Consider the following 16968-nt stretch of genomic DNA (forward strand, 5'->3'; position numbering starts at 1 on the left):
CAGTAGTTTAAGTAATGGGCCAGCTTCACAGGCTGGCGTAGGAGCTCCCGTAAGATGGGTGGAAATCGGGCGAGTTTTTCAATCGTTGCCTCAGTATACTAAACCTTGCACTGAGCCTCCATATTTCGCCTAATATACAACGATGGGTATAAGCATTACTGTTCCGTGTATTGCGTGTTGTTGCTTTTACAAAACATTTTGGATAGGGATGGCCATCAACTTTCCTTGCGATACTCCTGAGTGTGACAACACAATAGCATATCCACGCGCGGTGTTAGTTACAAATGTTAAAACGAGAGCAATAAGCTGTACTATGCTCTAGGTTACCAACATCCTTGCTGTCCAATGGTGGGTAAGGTCCTCGGACCTGAATTGGCCACAGTGCTTGACGGCAACAAAGGCCAATCAAGCTCTGTTACTCTGCCTGAGAGCGTTATGCGTATTTGAGAATTATGACCGCTTTCCTCACTCTTGCTCTTTTCCTTTTTCCATCACTTCAATCCAATTTTCCCCTGCAGGGTAGCAACCCAAAACACCATACTGGTTAGCCTCTCTTTTCCTCTCTTGCTCTCTGATTACATTGCCCCAAAATCAACTTCACCTGAGCTGTCTCTGTGGTCATTACGTCCTAGCTGCCTTGATCGGTGGGAGCTTGCCTGATGGCAACACGTGGCTATTTCGGCTCCGGCTGGCGCTCTCTGCCTTTTTGTACTGCAAAATGAGCGGGTGGATTGATTCTCCATCAAGAATTTCATCCTATCTGAGCAGGTTCCACCCGATGTATCTAGTTCCTATCATGCTGTGTCGGGGCGTATCTTGAAACAAAGCAGGATGAAAACATTTATTATCCATCGTGATCTCGAACTGCTCAGAAATTGGGTGTGATGGTTGAAAACAATCATAAAGAAAGCATTGCACTAGTCTTCAGCGTCGTCGGAGACAGTTTTATCTTGGTATATGAACAACTACGGCGCCTATTACTTATTCAGAAGCAGGTAGTTAAACATTCACGGCACTGAAAATGAGGTTGCCAACAACACAGACACGCCTTCGGCTGCCGATGATTCCAGTTTGAAAAACATCCGAGCCAGAAAAACAAATTCTCCGGCCGCATTTGAAGCCCGCTTCGAATTCAGCTGCCTCTTGTTTTGAACAGCCTCGCTGTTCATGCTTTTTTTCTATTATTATATTCTATAAAATCAGGCATTAGTATTTTTTTTTGCCTTTCGATTTCTGCTTCTGCAATGTTTACACTCTTTGCGCTTGGAATGTCATAGCCTGTATCAGGCGAAAGCTTCTTGTTTAGAATGTGCGAAACCAAGTGCAAGTGCTTCGCGTCAGAAGCACGCATTTGATGCATGTGACAGCTACAGCACGGGACCGAATTGCAATGCCAAGGTAAGATTTGAACGAGAAGTTTTGTGTCGCGTGTTTTAGGGTAAATTTAGTGTTGAAAGTTTTGCGTCTTACAAAAAGGCCTGTCAGTAACAGAGCTGCGAAGTTGTTTTGTGTGTGTCTCATTTGGTATTTTCCTGTATAATATAGGGTGCGATTCCCGATTAGACACCCAGAAATCAATATTTTTCTTCACCATTCTGCAGATATGAGTAACCAGCTATAACTGTATAAAAATTCTAAATGAAGACTGACCTATTGTATCAGCGGTAAGAGTTATATTCAGTTTACACGATGTGATGCATCACAAGTGAACAAATTTCCGATATCTTCACTACAAGGCTTTACACATATAATAAAGTTGACGCAAGGACCAGGAGGTTGATTCTAACTTCAATGTATACACTACTTTTGAGACAAGAAAAAAAAAACATGATAGAACACACACCGTAAATGCAGAATGTGGTGTGCGTCCTTTCGTTTTTTTTTTTTTTTGTGCGCGATCCCGAAATCAATGAATGGCCTCTTTGTACCACCCCATAGACTTAGTGAAATACTTGCACCTTTTATTGCGTTAGCATTAAACATTGTTTGCAAGGTTTACGTCCTATATACAATGGCCTCTTGTACCACCCCATAGACTTAGCGAAATACTTGCACCTTTTTTTCGCTGCCCAGCCCTTTGTTGACCCCGTTGTAGACGCGCTTGGTGGTGGTGGTAAAAACGTTTAGCGCTTTCTGATTTGGAGTGTTGTTTCTGGATTGCTCCATTGCAAGACGTTCTTTCATGACTTGAACTAGCAGTTTAATATAGCACGGTTTGTTCTGTTTATGTCCGAGGAAATTTACTGGTTTTCATTTCAACGCATTTCAAGGCACACTCTTTCTTTCTTTTCCAATCTTTTCTTCCTGTTATTCCTTCGTGCACAGCGGCATACCAAGGAAATACGAGTACTGTGTTGTGCGACGCAGGTTGAAATTTTCGTTTTGCTTCTCTGTGCTTGGGATTTTTTTACTTCCATGTGCGTCCGCATGCGTGCTTTGATCGGCCTCAAGTTTCGTGCGAACACAGTAGCAAGTTTCTGTGAAGAGGGAGTGACAGACAGCTTTTGCTAGGGAAACAGTGCCAAACGTAAAACGAGGTTGGCAAAAGGCAGAAGAGCTTAAATTGGGATTTCATTTCGGGCTCCCCCTTGGTGGTGAGAGCGGTCCGTGTGCAAACAGGGATGGGAAGTAAGGAAGGGATAGAGGCAAAAAAGCAACGCAGGGGTCGGTTCGTTCAATTTTCGCTATCTTAGCGGTTCCTTGCAGAATTAGACCCAGAGACTGATGAAATAAGACCCCGAACAAAAAATGAAATGGAACAAGCGAAAAAAAAAAAAAGATGTCTGCGCGTATCTACGCATGTAAGCAGTGAGGACGTGGAATTGGGAGAAAAATTTATGGGAGGAACTATGGGAGGGACATCTTGGGCATAGCAGTTTGGGTCGACGATTCGCCGCGAGTTTTCAGATTAGCATCAATTTGCATACGTTGAAAATGAAAAGCGCTCGAGTGAACGCTCAAAACGAGTCTTCTAGGGAGTGTTATTTTATTTTAAGTTGGAATTTGTTGTTTAAGTGTAGTGATGCCACTTATCCTGACGTTTTTTCTTGCTCCTTTTCTCTTCGAAGCCTTTTATTCCATTTTAATGCTCGAGTCCACTTCTGCACGTCTGTGAGTACGTGTGCATATGCATGTGTGCGTGTCTCCCCGTCTCATTTTGAGAGCCGTGTTTTAATATTAGTGCCTGTAGGGCTATGCAAAAAATTTCACAAATGCAAATTTCCTTTTTCGTTACTGTACATTTTTTTTTCTGCTGCGTTAGTAGATGTACCACTAGAGAAAAAGCCCTTAAATGTGACACTGACGCCACGGGAGAAGCTGGCATCGTTGCGCAGGGGCAGGTAATCGTTTCCAGGTGGAATGGTTAGGCGCTGATTGGTCAGCGATTTGTGTGACGTCAGGTGAGCACGTCACATGGCTGGATGGCAGAAGCCACCCACGCGGGTAGCTCCTTTGATACGGGGGGGGGGGGGGGGGGGTAAGCTCGGAATCACGCCCGCGATCCTTGAATATTGAGCCGGACACTCTAACCGTTGGCTAAGCACGCGCGTTCGTATAGTTTGATTGCAGCGGGGCATTATGTCTAGGTTAGATGGCTGTAGTCGGTGAGGAGAGGGTATGTTTTGGGAGCTTCATCTGGTACATGGGTCGCCAAGCTTTGATTAGCCCGCTTGATTAATTCCTGACCAAGATCAAAAATGTTTGCACACATAGATAGGAATGAGGATGGAAGGCAGGGATGTTAACCAGAAAGGTCTCCGGTTGGCTACCCTACGCTGGGGAAAAGGGATAAGGGGATTAAGGGGGAAGAGAAAGGGAACGTGGAGCACAGTCAGAGTTTGCCGCACAAGCCGGTAAATTGGGAGTCATTTTTGTTTACTTCTACAACTATCCACTTAACTCTATTTTATTGCAAGAGCACGCTCTAGCCAGCCGGCATAGTATTGCTGATAGCTCATGCCAAATATTTGCGCGATCGTCTCATCTTTCTTGCTGCTATTGTAGTGCCAGCTATGACGAAATTTCAATCATAGCTTAAAGCAAAACAAGAACTGGCACCTCGATGTTCAAGTTTTACGCGGTCAACAAAATATTTGTTCTCGCTTCAGAATGTTACGCCTTCTCTCGATTGCGGGAAAAATTGTAAACAATTTTTGCGCCCGCGTGGGATTAGTTTGTGTCCCATTGTAACTTCCGCGTCCATAGCGCTGTATCAAGAACATTGAATATAATAGCTTCGTTTCAACCACCGATTATTTTAGAGAAATAAGAGCCCTGCACTCCAGAAATACAGCAGCAGAATCAGAGATAGCATACTTAACTTAATCGAAGCCTGAACGAGTGAAGTATTCCAGTCGAGAAAAAAAAAGAAAAAAAATGACAAAATACTCCGTTTTCACAAGACGATTTCTGTTTGCTTTTCTATCGTGAACCGGCAAAGACTAGAAAAAGTTCCGTATAAATAGCAACATCAGAATTTGTTCGGTTACCACAGAAAAGTAATACACAGCCAGAGGCTACGAAAACCTACGACAGAAAAACCTTCCATGCAGTGCACAATTAAGGACGGTTCTTAAGTTAAGACAACATTAAAAATATATACCTTTTGTTGCATTCCTGAAACCGCTTTGTAGTTTCTTTGTTTGTTTTTGGACTCGGTTAGAAGTATGCTAAGCACTGGAACAGATAAGAATCATAGCGATTGAAAGGGCTAATGCATATGCCCTATCAGCCCGCAATGCTAGATAAGAGCAAGGAAAATACCTTATAAAGCCTGCATTACCTTTTAAGGGGAAAACTGGACGTGTAACGACAGGCTTCATAGTAAACGAAGTTGATAGCAAGCTTTTCTTAGCGTTAAGCTAATCATCGAACAATGCCAACAATGTAGTCATTAAGAATGCTTCATCAAAACAGTCTATGTCCTCTTCGTACCGGCCATATATATGTGACACAACCTTATTGTAACGAAAGGCGAATAACTGTACTTGTAAGGTATGGAAATGAGCTCCCCATGAGGCGCAGCTTAATGTCATGCAAAATAAAACACGGCATAGGAGCTAAAATATTTTACTCTGCTTTAATAGAAACAGAGCCGTTTCAAATCTTAATTGTATTGCACTCGTGCACAACGCTTTCAGTTTGTTAGGGCAAGTACTGTTCCTGTATATCCACTGCTCAAAGGCTTTTAAACCTTGGTTCTGGCTCATGATAGCCTTTTTTTTTTCGTTATAATAAGGGAGTAATTACTCATTAAAGCCTACAACGCCTCTAAAACTACATCATTGAAACATATTGTTATCCTGCTCCCTGTTATCCCACTTCTACAGTTTTCTGGTTGGCCCGCTCTCTTTGACATTTTCGAGGCTTAGTTCGGAGAAAAAAATTTTGTCCTTTTTTGCCCTTATAGCTTTGTTATATGTTGCATGTTTCATATGTATTTTAGCTGGTTGCGCAATAAGTTTTTCATATTGCTAAAAACTTCACGTGTCTTTTAGAACTTCTTTTACTGCGGATGACCATTCGTTCCCTCAGTATATTAACTGTAGAAAATTGGCGGACTAACGTTTTTTTTTTTTTTCACTCATGCTTATAAACCTTCTGGAAAGAGACCGGGGTTCCACGAAATATCAGAGGCAAAATATATAAAACGTTTATGCGGCGGATGGGAACGTTTAAAACTCAGCCATTCGGAAAATGCAAATTTCTTATACCCCTCTTTTGAAATCACCGAAGAACTCCGAGCTAAATCGAATTTTCCGTGCCTCGTTTGGGCTTCGATTCCCTCTCTCTGTGGAGGCTTCGGACCTATCTTCCTATTTTATATAGCAAGGCCTCGTCGTTTGCATGCTTTCGACTCGAGGGAATACTTTAGGCTAAATGTGTTGTGAGTCAGCGAACAATAAATTTTTTTGATTCCTTACTCTCTAGTCTTAATAACAAAAAAATGTATCTGTGCTACCTTGTAAAAATTGCCCTTTCGTTTGTAGCCAGACAGCCTAATCAAATGGCTTTTCTCTTATGCATATCGTTTGAGAAAATAGCGTATATTTTTAAAGGTAATTTCTCAGCTCTTAAACACCTTTGTTGCATCCCAGACGTTTCTTAGACTGGTTTCAAACCTTTCATTGTGGTGAATATACCTTCAAAGCTTAAAACACAATGAAAACCCAATGAAGAAATGCCTAATGTCGTCGCCCGTTTAAAACGCAGGTCCCTAAGGATTCAGAATAGTAACGCACTATGGTCTGTTAAACAACACCTCAAATCAACTATTCCTTCTAACTCCTTGACTCGCCGTCTAAGTTTCAAGTGTACCACTTTTCAAACAGAGCATTCTTTGTGACAAAAAAAAAAAAAAAAATGACGCCGACGATAATATCGTCTCCAGGTTGCTGCGTGAGTATTGACATAAGTTCGTACGCATGCATGCTCGGTGGCCGATTTGTTTTCTTTCAAAACCAGACATAGTTATGAATTAGCTAGTGGTCGTGAGCCATGTTATATCAGGTAGCGCAAAAATAAAGGGGAGGGGGGGGGGGGGGGCTATACTCTGAGAGCACAAGGACAGCTCCTGTCCTATTGTCATGTTTATTCTTTGTCGTCCGCGTTGTTTTCCCTCTCTTGCCTGATTAACGTAATTGTCCACACGATGTTAATTGATATCCGCATTTTGTAGGTGCGCCTCTTTCGGGGTCGTTCTTTTTTTTTGCCTGATAAGGCTCCGTCGAGTGACAGCATATGCTAACTGTAAGCCTTGGCACACGAAGTAGCAGCTGCCGAATTCAAAGCAACGAAGAAAGATTCGATAATATAAGGCTCAAAGAAGACGTGAAACGAAACACATGACGGACATGTAAACTTGAGAAAGTACAATTGTTATATCAAGAAATAACTTTAAAAAGTATAATGGTTATATAAACAATAACTGAAAATGAGATACACGCTCTTCTATCTTCAGGCACTCCACAGTTCTTCAAAACAGCCGCTCACATAGACGACGCAGCGGGCACACTCTCTCCGTTCCCACTATAACCGGTCGTGGTTCCTACCGTCTCACGGGCTCGCATCGCGACCACCGTGGTCGCTGCGCACGAACTCACAATTAAAACAAAAATTTGCTAGAAAAGAAAACAACTCCACCACTGCACGGGCGGACTCGCCGGATGCGTAGAAAGACCGAGACAGGTGGAGAGTTTCGGGTTACCTACGATGCACTTGCACGATGAAATCCAAGGCGCTCTAAGGGGTTGACGGCCGCTTCCCATGCGGGAATTAGCGTCACGGTAAGACAACAATTAACAAAAGTCACCTAAATTAATAACTGTCGTTCTTTATTTTCAACACCTCGGCATATGTATTTGCAACTAATTATCAGGTGCTACACTCCCGCGCTTTCGCTTTCTATCTTTACTTATGCCTTAGTGGCGTCCTTTGCTTCACTGTGTACAATGGAAATGCAGTGGCACTTGGGCCTCGAAAGTTATCTTTCAAGCTTGAGCTCACTAGTAGGAACCTTAAAAATAAACTGTGCTTATCTGTTCTTTTATATTAACGTATCTCGTTTTCATTTGACATACATCATTCGTATCGCCAGTGGCAAGGCGCGCCAACTAGGCTTATTGAAAACGTACGAAACAAATTAAAGCAAAACAAAAATATAGAGATGTTACTATTTTTCGCTCCCAGCTTTACCGAACCGGCGTTTTTCGCATAACCAGCAGTATAAGCATTGCTGAGTGAGCAAAAAGACAACGAACCAGAGATAGAAAGGGTAGAAATTTTATTAACACCAGCGGATGAGTTCCGGCCCTCCGTCACTTGGGATGGATGATAGGCCCAGCTTCATACGCAGGCCGGCAGACGTTGTTGGCCGGCAGCGTCCTAGGCCAGCTGGAGTGCGGCTCGCTGTAGCCCAAGGTCCGAGCAGTGCAGCATGGGACAAAGTAAAATGGTAGTGGGAGGACCCACCTCAGTAGCAGGCCGGCAGACGTTGTTGGCTGGCGGTCTCCTAGGCCAGCTGGATGGGGGCTAGCTGGAGCCTAGGGTCCGAGCAGCGCAGCATGGGGCAAAGAAAAATGGGAGGGGGGGATGCACGTCGTTCCAATGGTGTGACACGACAGCAGCTACTGCGCTGAGAACTTAAAAAAAGACCCGCAGTTTCTACTGCGTAGCCCATTTCTTAGCGAAGGCGTAGAAAGCTGTAGTCCCAGAAAGAGCGTTCCTCTCGAAAGAAGGTCCAGTACTGAGGAGTGAATCGATGCCAATGCTTAATTCGTATACTGATCTTGCGTAATCTGTTGCGACAAGAGTACATCAGACTGTGCAGGTTGCGGCGACCGACGCATGAAGGCGTCACTATGCCACGTCATGCAAAGGAGATATGAAACGACCAAATATATTCTACTTATCGCTTACTTACTATTTTCTCTCATTTCCCGCATGCTCACCAGCATATAGTCGTAATATGTCAGATTTACATGAAATTTACAGCCCAGCTTGATTTCTTGCTTAGTAGCGTTCTCTACGTGGTTTAGCAGGAAGCCTGTCTGGCTTGCAGCATAAGAGTAATAGTTTTAAATGCCACCTAAAATTTTAAAATTCCACAATCTAAATCCACTAAGGAAAGTCATTTGAGATATGTGACTTTTAATTGACATTATATACATATATATGGCTATACATTGATTGCATGCGTCCGCTGTGAGCCTCGAGGGACGTGGAAACTTCTCGTATGAGGTAACTCAGCTGTGTTGTGATGTCCCCATCGGGCTATAAAATCGTTTATGTCGTAACAAAATGCGCCGGCATCGTGTTTGCTGTGACGCTGGGCGTGGTGTTCACTATCCGAACGGAGGGAACGAACAGGCGCTGACGGCAGCTCTGGGTACACTGCCTGTTCACAACAGATATTGTGAGCATGTGGGTATGCGAAAAGAGAGAGAAAAGGGGTGGATGATGACCGCTCGGGCTGTATGGAAGACGAAATTGAAACTTGGGTGGGATACTACACTGAGTTCTTAACTCTGTCATGCTGAAAAGCACTCCTCAAGCATTCCGGCCATTTGCCGAGGTCACAACAGCAATATAGCTGAGCACTGTTTCGTTCCCACCTTCTCTTCTTTGTGCGTCGTTTATTTGCGTATTTCTCCCAATGTGAAGTTTTAAGTTCCCATCCATGAGAAGTCGACAGTGTGATTAGGTTTTGAAGAACACTCCTAACAAAAATGTTTGAAACAGATTTTTGTTCTGATGCAGCCATTAGGACAGAAAAAACAAGAAAAGGTGTATGCTATATGTATAAACATTTTCTCATTAAGTTTATACGGTTACATCGAATTCGAAGCGATTGCATCAATTCTTCCATCTACTCGACACTTCAATAGTTTCCTTGTGCTTCCTCTACTTTCAGTGACTGAAAGCGTTTTTCGTTAATCTACCCCAAGAAGCCTCCTAACTTCAAGCTCCAGCCCTCAGGCATTGTGAGGTGCAACCACCCAGTTTTGCAGATGGGCTGCGAAAAGCGGTACATTTAGAGGCTCCGCTTTAATTTCTACTGCACGATAGTCGTTACCGTGTACTTATATATTAAAGTAACACTATCGTTTCGGCATATCTCCTCCATTTATGCGCGGCTTCAATGATAGAAAAACGAAGAACACACCTGATTTTCGGTTCCGCAGTCAAACACTGCAGCCTCTAAGTCACCATGAAAGATGGTGCATGCCAGTATCATTGATGTAGGTAGAAGAGTTCGCACTAAGTACCCTCCCGTCCGACCATGTACTACGTAGCACCTGCCCAACATAAGTGCGTTATAAGTCAGCCGCTAGGGCCACTTCAGGCGCTGAGGAACGTTTTCAAAACCGAAAGTAGAGCGCACGAAACACGACTGGATTGAAAAGTTCGGGAGCGAGCAGCCGCTGCCTTGACAATCTTCACCGAGCGCGGCGCTGCGCACGTGGACGTCGTTAACTTGGATGTCATCCGGGCCCACGGCTGTCCTTGTTTCTGCTTTCTGTGAAAACGTCTGTCTAAACCTATACACATATTTTTCCTTTCTGGTTACCAGTGATGACTTACTAAACGAAATATGATTTTTGGCTGTTTTACTTAGCTTCAGTGGCTTTCGGCTACTTTCTTATTGTTTGAACGAGTTCCTCATTTCCTTATTCTGCAGGCGGCCTCATGTTAATATTTTGGCTGTCACAATGCTCAGAACACTAACCTGTGCATCGTGGCAAACCTTTACAACACGCCAACATTCACCTTGCCGCGGCGGCTGAACATCAATGGTTTCTGTGTTTAATATATACATTTATTTCGTACAGGTTTATTTAGTGTGCTCAAAACTTTGATATCATATAAACTAACCTCACTCGTATAGGAACATCTCTTTAAAAGCGGTACGTTCAGCTCATACTCCTTTCTATCTGTTCATGCACCTAACCATGTCAGCAGCAGCGCACCCCCAAACTGAACCCCGAGCGGCGCTGTCTTGTCTACGTTTTTAAACCGTCGTGAACGCAACGCCCGTCACCGGTTTCCATGCGGAAGAGACTTGCCTCCCCCACTCTTTACTTGCAGAAAAGCATACTAAGAGGAGACGGATTTGTTCAGTGCAGTATGTGTACAAACATAGCGCGCATAGAAAGACCGTCCTGTCTCTTCGTTCCCAGTGAACTCAGGTATGCGGAAGGCGGCATGTGCGTTCCTCCCGGCACCCACTTGTTATGCGTAGGTACGCCGCAAACCCCTATGCAGTTGCCTGTGATTTCTTTGGCTTCCTTATTTGCTCCCTCGGCACCACCGTTCTTTCTTAGGAGACAATAGGCAGGGGACGAATTCGGCGCCAGCATTGTCAAACGAAATATTTTGTCGGAGAGTTTCTCGCCCGACGTCTCCTGCGCGGGGAAGATTTGAGAGCACGGCACCGCATGCATAAATAGAGGAGATTATTAGAAGGCCGGTATTCAAAAATGGCGCCTTGTTAGAAAGAACAAAAGAAGCAAAAAAACGTTCAAGAAGGTGCCGGAAAAAAGACGCTTCCAGTGAGTGGATGCTAGAAATGTGAAGCGCATCCCGTGTGCACAGTTGGGCGTTGGTCTTCCCACCTTAGATCGCAGGCTTCGTAGGCACAGCGGTCGCGTTTTGAGGGGACTGTAAATTATGGTAAGCCACGTTATCAATCCAGGAAGTGCAAGGAACACACGCAATTTTCCGTCGATATTTTCAGTTAAGCAGCAACGGATCGTGTATGCAAATGGAGGTTTATCCATTCTTTAGAAAGAAAAAACAACGTGGTGGCTTTCAGAGCATCATTGCTTTAGAACAGTTGCCCTGATCAGCGTTAACTGCTGATCATGCTGTTGTTCGGGCTTGCTCTTAAGAAGTTTCTTGCTTTAAATAGAGATAGCAGGTGATAATCGATTTCTGAGGGCGTGTACATCGCTTGCCTGTAATGACAATGAAAGCCTAAGCCAGTAAGCTTCCTAACGAAATGAAAACAGGTGGTCATGTTTCCGTTAAGTTTTGTCAGGTTAGTATATTAGTGACTACAAGTGCAACACGTACAGCAGGCTATGCTGATTTGTTGAAACATCCAGTTGAGCTTATTCGTAAAACCCTGCACTGATATTTGAATATATGTTAGCCTAATGTAACTTAAGTGCATGTTTACCAACTGTTTTAATTTGATTTAGAAGATTACTGACCTTTGAATAATGACCAATTTTTATAAACTTTGGTTCTTAAAGTACACCGAAATCTCAACGTATGGCCAGCTGTGTATCTAACAAACTCAGATTGAGCGTTAAAGTAAGAACACAGGTGCGTGTCTTCCAAGCAAGGAGTGATAGCGCGCTGCTTCGGCACTTATTAGAGCTGGAGGAGTGATAAAATTAAATCCTGTAGCCTAGTAAATACAGGGGAGCGACAAGAAGGAAGTATGTCGACCGGAGTGAGCACTAGAAGACTGTATATTTTGCGTCACTATTATAGCTGATGCTGCTAAAGTTTTAGCTTTGGCAGGAGGAATAGTCTCTCAGAGCAATCCGCCCGTTTGCCGCAGATTCTGAATTGGCCTTAAGAGCAAGCTTAGAGTGTTTAAAAGCATATATACATCAGCGTTAACTGCTGACCATGCTGTTGTGCGGGCTTGCTCTTAAGAAGTTTATTGCTTTAAACAGATAGCAGATGATAATCCCCTTCTGAGGGCGTGTACGTCGCTTACTTGTAATGGCACTTCTTAGAGACACATTTATTGGTTGTCGACGTTTCGGTGGAAGAGCACTGGACGCGATATTCGGAGGTCGTGGGTTCGACTCACACCATCAGCACGTTGTTTTTCCTTCCGCTTTGCATTTAATATCCTTTATCCTGATAATGACCATAAGAATAATTCATGTCAAATACCAACAACAGAACGCAAAAAAAAAAAAAAATCCCCAACGTTTGTTTTGCACTTGTAGACGGTCAGCCCCTTTAAACTATATATATATATATATATATATATATATATATATATATATATATATATATATATATATATATATATATATATATATATATATATATATATATATATATATATATATATATATATATATATATATATATATATATATATATATATATATATATAGAGAGAGAGAGAGAGAGAGAGAGAGAGAGAGAGGGTGTCCCAGCGTAAGGTAACCAGGTTGTGGTAACATTAATGCAGAGCTGTTCAGATTCACCTCTGCTAATCTTCAGTATTTTTTTATGTCACCGGAAAATTAGTTAGGACTAATTAAATATTTTAAATGTAAATGCAACAGTCGCAGATCTCCTCGAGAAACGGCTAGTTACGTTAATTGTTTCCGCCACGTTACGGCTTACGCTGCCATATTGATAGACTTTCAAAAATGCTTTCACGTCACCAGATGTTATTTTAACTCATTAGCGAAGTGCGTACAAACAACTTCATCATAGATAGCACGGCTAAGAAAACAAATTTTTGTTATCTCGGGAGCGCCTAGAGGGTTTAAAGTGACGCCGCAGTCACGAGGAAGTTTATTTTTACTGCGCCAGGCCTCGCATCCGGCCAGTAAAAACTTCACTTTACGCAAACGCTAATTAGTTGTAAACAACTTAACTGGCCATTTTTTGAGATCTACCACTTTTTCATTGACACGTTTTCTCTCAACGGAATAATCAAAAAGTATCTCATTAGTCTTCAGTAATTAATTAACTTTAGTGAACAAAAAATACTGCAGGTTAGCATTGGCGACTCTGAACTGCTCTTAATATATATATATATAATAAAATTTCCATACAACACAACTAAATGGTATCGTGGTAACGCGCATAGTGCACACGGCTAAGCAAACCTGACAAAGTTGGGGAGAACCAAAGAGCTGTTGAGAGCAGCAAAAGAAGTTTGAGAGGGAACACATACAAACTTCTGTCGCGACGCCGTATAGAGTTGCGAAAAGACAGCCCCGGGCAAACACGGCGGACAGTGTGCTGTCAAAACCCGTTTGCCCTGCATTCCCAGCCGGCTGCTGTGAACAAGCGGGCTCCTGAAAACACAAGGCAAGACGGCATCTCGCGTCGGTTGGGCGACGCGCGAAAGCTGTTCGAGCGCATACACTGTGAACCCTCGCTGTAGTCCCCGGTGATTTCAAACTGTGGTAGCCATGGCACCCAATTTCTGCCTGTTTCGTTAGCTCAAGCATGTTTTCAGCGTTACGGGCCAGTTCCTCGTTTGAGCCTTCCATTAACGAATTGCAGTGTGCCCCGTTGCGTTGGGTGATGCAAATGGAGGAATACCGAACGCCTACAGCAACCCGCAGTTGAGTTACTAAGGGGTGATTCATTTGGGTAAATTTATTTGTGTCTGCATTAGTTATTGTAGAATAAATCTGGACGTAGCGTATTTTCGGTTACAAAAATCTGCAAATCGAATCAAACATGGCAGCCTATAAAACTCTGCTATTAATTAGATGCGGTCGCGAACAGCCGGCCATGTATTGCTTTGCTAATTGAATGAAATCGTTAGGTTAATACTGTTATGCTCTTCTCACGCTACGGAACATGTCATGTCGCGGGCAGAGAACTAGCCTTCGCCAGTGGGGTAAGGCGCTGTAGTTTTATGAAAACTTTTCTCTCGAACTTTGTCCATATGTCACGGAGCGACACCTTATATTTGTATTTATACTGACGTGTGCATCGGTATTATTTAATTTTTACTGCGATTTCAAATGGTGCCTATTTAATGATGTTATTTTAGATTATCAGCATGATTAATTAGACTTGCATCAAAGTGAATTTAGATTTACTGCGGAACTTCGTTTGCTGGACATTATCTTACGCGACCTGAATTCACTTGCTTACTTCACGAAACATTGTTAATTATTCCATGAGCATGTTTTTGCGCGGTTTTAAAATGTACCATGCAGTACTTGCAGTAGAACTACGGGTTTGTGAAAACCAGCTGAGATAGTCGTGACCTCTACACGGATTTCTTTTGGAATCCGTATTTCCCTGATTTTTACAAACATACTTTTCGCGTAGAAATGATTCTTACTGATTTTATAATTGCTTCCCTTATTGGCTGATTGACTATCTTAGCCACAGAAAATTAGCGATATTATTTAACAGTACGTTCCGTACAAAATGAATGAAAAAACAGGAATCACTTAAGTCCGCTTGAAGGCCCTACTCAAATTAGTTTAGACCCCGATTTCGATGAAATTAGAAAAAAGTCAAATTTTGATGGTCCAAGGCGATAAATGTGGGAATGGACCACCTAAAATTGCAAGTCACCGCTGAGTTGGCCATACTAAAATTAGTTTACACACCAATGGTGGTTAAATTCTGACGAAGTCAAATTTCCGGTTTCCAGGGAGGCCAAAATTTGGGGGTGGGCAATCACAATTTTGAGCTTGCAAGTGCCTTAGTCATATTAAAATGAGGTTAGAGATCGATTTTCTTGAAATCCTCAAGCGGTCAGATTTTGGGGGTGCAAGGGGCCATATTACGGTGCACGGTAGCCTATCCCAGTTTGGAGGCGACCCCTGTATTAGCTACACTCGTATTAGGTTCTACATAAATCTTCGTCAAAACTGACAAGGTCCCAATAAGGGGTCCAGGAGCTAAATGTCAGGAGCGGCCTTTGGAGGCCACCATTAAATTAGCTAGACTGCAATGAGTATAAGCATCAATTTTGGACCAATTCTGGTTAAATATTGCAGGTCCAGGGGACCAAGTTTTAGTGGTTAGTCATTCAGACTTATAGGTCATCGTCCAGTTGGACAACTGTAATTAAACTGTATACCACACTGGGCACGATTACATAGTTTGCCAATATAATAGGTTATTGAGAGTACGTGTGGACACATTGGGGTGACAGGCTCGGTAAACATGCTCTGTCGACAATCTGTGCCGACTCACTCCCTTCACGCCAATCACGAACATACTTTGCGGCAGCGGGTTAGGATGTGTTGCTAAATCGTTACCACATTATAACACTAATTACGCTTCAGAAAACTTCGGCGCAATTATGTAAGGCAAATTGCTAAGCCTTTACCAAATATATATTGCGCTGATATTCAGGTGAAGCAGGCTGCATTGTTGGAGTGAAGCTAAATTGTCGATGAGCTAATATTTTGATAATATTTTGATGCCCGAGAAAGGATGGCACTGTATACGTACAAGTGGGAGTTGTCTAAACTGCATGAAAGAATGCCTGGAAGTCGCAGCGGCGTGGAAATGTGAAGCCAAATGGCATGTTCGGTAAAAGAGACATTCGTTTTTTTCTTTACACCTTTTTGTTTTCTTTTTGAATGACATACTTATCTCTCTACGCCCTTTCTAAATACCGATGAATCGAAAGCATGCGGCTCGCGTTTGTTTCTGTTGAAAAGGAAAAAAAAAAAATATTCGCCTTATGTTTGCTGTAAACATTGAAATGGGTCTTTGCGCGTGGACGTGACAAGCCTCGCTCACTGCTCATTCGTCTACTGCACACTAGACAACAAGCCAGGCTGGCAAAGCCGTTTCGTCCGTGCCGGCGTCTCGGGAGTTGAGGCGCGACGAGTTGTAAAGATTGGCCGCTCGAAAAGGTCATTCTCATTCGTTGAGCGTTTCAAGGGATTTCTGCGTTTTCGCGCATTCGCAAAAGCTACGACCTAGTGACGAAGAGTGGCGATAAGTAGCGAATACACAGCCAATATGGCTTTTAATTAGAGTAGGTGTGGTACACTGTTCTGCTCATTGTTCCATAATGTTTTCCTGTCCACATAAAAGAGTGTATAGGTGTTTTCTTGGACTGAGCAACATGAACGCTTTATTCGTATAGTAACTAGCTACACTGAAAAAAATATTATTTATTTGTTCATTCATCCTAAAGCCCCGGGAGTGCGCACTGTATATACATCTCTGAGCTCGAAAATAGCGAATAACTTCGAGCAAGTTTTTTGCTTTTACACGCCTGTTAAGCGTTTATTTAAGCGTACAGACACAGCCTCGGGAAGGAACAGCAGTTTACATTAGGTAATGAAATACTGGAAGTAGTAGGCGAATATGTCTACTTAGGACAGGTAGTAACCGCAGATCCGGACCATGAAAAGGAAATAACAAGAAGAATAAGATTGGGATGGAGCGCATTTGGCAAGCACTCGCACATTATGACTAGCAGCTTACCGGTATCGCTCAAGAGGAAAGTATACAACAGTTGCATCTTGCCTGTACTCACCTATGGGGCTGAAACGTGGAGGCTAACCAAGAGAGTTCTACTTAAGTTGAGGACAACCCAGAGGGCTATGGAACGAAAAATGGTAGGGGTAACATTAAGAGATAGAAAGCGTGCAGAGTGGGTCAGAGAAATAGCTCAAGTTAACGACATTCTAGTGGAAATTAAGAAGAAGAAATGGACATGGGCAGGACATGTAGTGCGAAGAGAGGATAACCGATGGTCGCTGAGGG

This window comes from Amblyomma maculatum, chromosome 6, assembly GCF_055883805.1.
Source record: "Amblyomma maculatum isolate TAMU_Amacu chromosome 6, ASM5588380v1, whole genome shotgun sequence".
Classification (NCBI taxonomy): Eukaryota; Metazoa; Arthropoda; class Arachnida; order Ixodida; family Ixodidae; genus Amblyomma; species Amblyomma maculatum.